The following is a 5,789-nucleotide window of genomic DNA, read 5'->3' as shown; positions in this document are numbered from 1 at the left end:
TCGCAAACCGCAGCGGTATTCTGTGTTTATATGTTGTTAATAAAAATTCTTTAAAAAAAATAACAACAAAAAAAACAGGGAGCATTGGCCCTGCAGCCCACATATCAGACTGGGCCACCATAAAATGTCCAGACCCTCCTGCAGCCATGCTGGGCCTAATTTTAATTTGCTCATGATAAATTCCTTCATTTCTCACAATTTCAGTCATGGTGTCTGCAGACAAGGAGGAAGAGATCGCTTGCCTCTTGGCAATAAAATAAAAGGCCATTAAACCAGACCACGGATGAAGAACGGGGAATTTCATACAACGGGGTGTTGCATACAAAACAGTCCGTCGCTGGGCAGTTTATGTGCGACATTGAGTACACGTACACGGACGTAAAAATTGATCTTTGTGTGGACATGCCCTGCGGGAGTCCGCTTCGAGTCAAAAAAATCAGGTATTTCTTGTAAATGAGTCCCTGAGGCTAAATGGGTTTAACTTGTCTATATTAAGGTTGAATGAATGAATGAATAATCTGGTATGTGCGGATTGAAGTGCGCTTGAGTCTGTGGGAGCCTTTAGTGAGATAACTTCTTGCTTTATTTGTTGCTCCTTCTCAACACACAACTCAAAGTACAATCCTACGTGGATAAAAACCTGTCTGCCGTCAAATGAACCCCTCTTCTCCTCCTCAGGACCTGAAACAAAGTTAAAATTGAATCTTTGGATCTTGGATTTAAATTCCTGTGAAAACATTTATTTTTAACCTGTACTCAGCATTAAATCCTCTTCTCCCACAGACAACTGGAGCACCACCTGAACCTCCTGACGATGATTCATTCTTGTTTGATAAATCTTTGAAACCTTTGTCAGCTGCTTTGTCAGCATATACTGAGGGGTAAAAATTATACTTTACATAATGACAAGTTGACACTTTTTAGCTTTAGACATTCTGGGGGGTTTCTACATTATTTAAAGTAAAAAAAAAAAAGGGTTAGAATAATCTTGAGAAGGACGGAACCTTTATTTTCATGTGTTCTGTGAAGTTATTATATTGTACCTAAAATAAAATGCGAATCCTCAAAATATTTGAGCTGAAATTATCTGACGGTTCTCTTGAGAAGTCAAATTTGTGGGCAGAGATCAAAACAAATTTGTGCCAATCTTTTGTTTAATGTGTTCAATTTAAAAGCATCATCATTTCAGCTTTTTCTTTGGGGAAAAAGTAAATACTGCTTTTGCTTCAGTTACACATTCCATGTGTTTTTATACACGGAAAGGAGGCAATTATGCATTAGCCTGTGTGTACATGTGTGTCTGTTAGCTAAATATTTTATGAATCACTGGGTTAATTTTAAGCAAACTCTCATAAATCATTGCTATTACGTCTATCTGAATAACTTTTGGAGTTGATCCTATTTAACCTTAGCGGACATAAACATGGCTCATCTGTTGTTTTGCAAAGTTACCAATATGAGAAATATTGATTAAAATAATTCCAATCTGCCTCCATATTAAAATAGTTACATCAATGCTTGTTCATCAGCTGTTTTCCTGTTTCAAAAGTACAACTACATATCATGTCTGCATTCAGATCTTTAATAAACCACATCTTTGAAATGGAAAATGTATGTATTTTTTTATATATTTTTTTATATCTTACTTTAATATTAATGAACATTCATGTAAAAAAAAATGTTTATCGTGAAATCTGATTGCTTTCTTACACAGATAATTTTTAAACTATTGCCTTGAATTGGTCCATTTGCAGGTGTTTTTTTTTTTTTTCATTTGTTAATTTAATTAAAAATACATTAATCCCACTTTGAAATCAAATTAGAATTAGGAGTTCCAGATTATGTACCTATGATCAGTCTATTTAAAAGCTGACAACTGATACTTTGCTTTTTAACAAAATATCTGAATTATTAACATTGTAAGTATTGTCATATGACCTTATTTGGGCATCCAGTAGATGACAAGAACTTACTTCAAATAATTTTTAGGTCCTATTCTACCATTTTCGTCTCTGTTGACAAGGCAACATGGTGTAACCCTCATTGGTGCAAGGATACAATGTCCTTTCTCAAGCCTGAGAATATTATTCAGGGGTCTTAAAGTCCGGTTCATAAACGGTAATAAAAATAGATGAGGTGAAAGTACAAGTCTAATTCACTTTAAAGAAAGTGGAAGAATGGAGTCAGCTCATCAGTAAATAAGAGCTTGTGTGTGGACGAGTGAAACATGTTTGCAGCACTCAGAACAACAGAAGTCAAGTCCAGAGACAACCAGGGTGAACGCCCTGAGAGCCACACAGCAGCAGGCAGGAGCCCACCAGGCCCAGGTGTGTCTCATCCCACTAATCACCTGAAAATCAGAGCTCAACAAATCAAAGGCAGACCCCTAGTGGTGGGGGGTCAGCACAGAGGTAACTCCAAGAGGTTTTTGGAAAGTTGGTAGTTGCTTTTTTATTTTTAAGCTGATTCGAATTGAAAATTTAAGGTTATTTAGGTAGCCCATAAAAATATTTTAGAAAACACAACAACAATAAGTAGCTTCTTTTTTTTTTTTTTCAGACAATAAATTACAGAAACATTAATGCATTAAAATGATGGAAAAATTAAGAGGGGACATTTTGAATTTCTCATTACCATATGTCGTGGTGTCTTTGAGCAAGACGCCTAATCCCTAATTGCTCCTCGGGCGCTTGCATAGCTGCCCACTGCTCCACCTGGGTGCATCTCAGGTGTGATGGGTTAAATGCCGAGAAATAATTTTGCCATTGTATGGGAACATACAATGATGACGACACATAGCACTTTCTTCTTACTAAGTTCCCATTGGTGGCACAGCTAGTAGCTGTTGCCTTTCAACGAGAAGGTCGCAGGATCAAATCCTGGCTGGGGTTCTTTCTGGGTGGAGTTTGCATGTTCTCTCCATGCATGCATGGGTTTGCTTTGAGTACTCCAGTTTCCTTCCATGGACCAAAAGCATTCATGTTCAAGGAGGCAAGTAGAATGATGAAAAGCTCCTCATGTTCCAGGAGTGCAGTAGTTATAAACTTGACCCAGGACAGCCCAGGTGAGCAGAAACTTGAAAAAGGCACTTTCTTGCTGTGAGGTGACTCCATTAACCACTATCCAAACATGGTCATGGTCAGTTCAAATTTTTTTTGTAGTTTTAGCTTGAAATGTTCCAAGTACAGGCTGAGGAAGAATAAGCAAGTCCAAAAAGAGGCTTGGAGACATTTAAACTATTAGAGCCTGTCTTTTTGGTTAGTGCAGACTGAGCTGCTAATGGTCTGTAAGTGGTCCAATCATTTTTTTTTTAAATATCCCATAATTACAGACTGACAAAGGATCTAATCTGTGACGCAATGTCTGTAAAGCCTTAAAAGTTAGAGACCATCTAACTTTCCATTGAATTAGAAGTCATACATCTGTCAGATGTAATCAGAGCAAAGTTGAACATTTTCTTACAGTCCAACGTACAGGTTGGTAGGAGCAGCAGAAATGGGTTGACTCTTGGTAGGCATTAGCTCAGAAACACATAATGGAGCGTATAATGTTCTTTTAGCTGATCATTCATCCTCAGGGATCTTTTGTCAGGATTAATTGTCTCAGTTTTACAGGGAGCAGTATTATCAAACGGAGACGCACAGACGTGATTAAAATCTCATAGCAGTCCAGAAGTACCGACTCGCACATATAACTCCACCTAAGTCGGTTTGAATTAGTAGATTTAAAAGAGGATTTTCAGTATGTAGTGGAAAATGTGTGCCTTTCTGAAAGTGTTATGGTGCAAAATTCTGAAAATGATGTATTTAAAAGAAAATAAACAAGTTAAATCGTTCCTGGGCTTTTTAAATTTTTTAAAGCATTGTAGCAAAAACTGAATGAGAATGACAACGAAGACTTTTATGGTTTATATCCAAATTCATTGTCAGGGCATGCTTCAAGTTAACGTTTTTTGTAGTAGACATAAACATGCTCTCCATATGTTGTAGAATATGTTCTCAACAGTATAGAAATGGACCAAATAGAGTTCACACTATTGATCTAACTAGCTATCTAAAACTACTCAAATTTTTAACCATTTGTATTAGCCCAAATACAGGCTGTGTTATACCGTAATTTTCGAAGTATAGTGCATACAGGCTATAAGCCAAGCACTAAAAAATAAAATATAAAATAAATAAACTCATTTTGTACATAAATAAGCGGCACTTGTGTATAAGCCGCAGGTGTTCACATTGTAGCATGAGATATTTACACGGATAGATTTTTTTTTTTTTTATATTTAAATATGTAGCGGTAACATACAAATACGTACAGTATTTTTTTCTTCTTAACAATGCCTTTAACACAGCTGATAAAAAAAAAAATACTGTAGCTTACCAGGAAAAGTCACTGATTGCTATGTTCACCTTCCTCCTGTGCACTAAAACCACTAAAATTGTCTTCTTCGGTGTCAGAATTGAAAAGCTTCAGAAAAACTTCATCACACACATCCCCAGTCTCTCTTTTGTTGTCGAAAAAAATACAATTGCCGACCAGAGTGTCATTGATCGCTATCTGCATATTCCTCCTGCAACAAGCTTGTGCTCCGCAGAGCAAAAGTTGCTTTGCACATGCAAGGGAGTCCCCCTCACATGATCTGCACATGGGGCAGGGGGTTCCCCTCTCCCCATTCTCTCCTCCCCTCCCCATTTCATTGCTTCTACTGTGATCCACTTAGTATTTTCATTGATCAGATTTTTTTTTTTTTTTTTTTTAACCTTCAGGTAGTCTCATTGAGTCATAAGGACCCAGCCCCCACGAGAGATGATTATTGGCAGCTATGTGAGCACCTGGATGTTACGAAGCTAAATGGTTTTTTGGCAACAGGAAGCTCGTTGGCTTATAAAAAATAAAATAAAAATGAAAATCCATAAAAATCCATTAGGTGCACAATTGTATAATCCGCAGGGTTCAAAGACTGCGAAAAAGGTAGCAGCTTACAGACCAGAAATTACGTTAAATACTTGTTCTACATTACTTTTCATATTAAACTTTATTCAACCAGTCGCATCTAAATGAGATCACAAATATTGTTTTTTGTTTTGTCTTTGTTGCCTGGGCTGAAGACAGTTTAACGTGCATGCTTTTGGACTGTGGGAGGAAAATCCACGTAAACACTAGAACATGAAAAACTTCACAAAGAAACACCCTAGGTCCAAACCAAGGATTGAACCCAGGATCTTTCTACTGTTAGACAACAGTGCCAACCACTATTCCACTGTGCTGCCCATGATTACAGTTATGTCTGTCAAAGGCGGGGCATATTATAGTATAGCATCCGTCTGACTGTCAACTTTCCTTTATCTGACCCTCAACTTCTAATCTACTCAAAATATATTAACAAAACCTCATACACACATGCATCATCACTAAACAGGGTGTTGCGCACATTTTTCATTACCCCTGCAAGGACAAGATCACAAATTAAGGTCAAATGTTATACAAGGACTTTGTTTGACTGGGCCATTGCTATAGATTGCTGTGTAATAGCTTGTCGATGGGTATATAATGTGCCGTTAGCAGTATTCTTGTTTAGATTTGATATGCCTACCACGACCACTTTTCAGCTTGCTCTTCAATGAAATGAACCACATACTGTGCATTTTGCCCTCTGCCTCATGTGCCTAAGTTAGAAAGAAAGATCTCCCAAAATCGGATGACACTCAATATGTCCATTTTTAATGGCATACACCAGGCCTAAAAAGCACAGTCTAAAACAGGTAAGGTATAATAAAAATAAAAAATAA

Source organism: Nematolebias whitei, chromosome 18 (genome assembly GCF_014905685.2).
Source record: "Nematolebias whitei isolate Nwh7 chromosome 18, NemWhi1, whole genome shotgun sequence".
Lineage (NCBI taxonomy): Eukaryota > Metazoa > Chordata > Actinopteri > Cyprinodontiformes > Rivulidae > Nematolebias > Nematolebias whitei.
Note: the sequence above shows the minus strand (reverse complement) of the source record.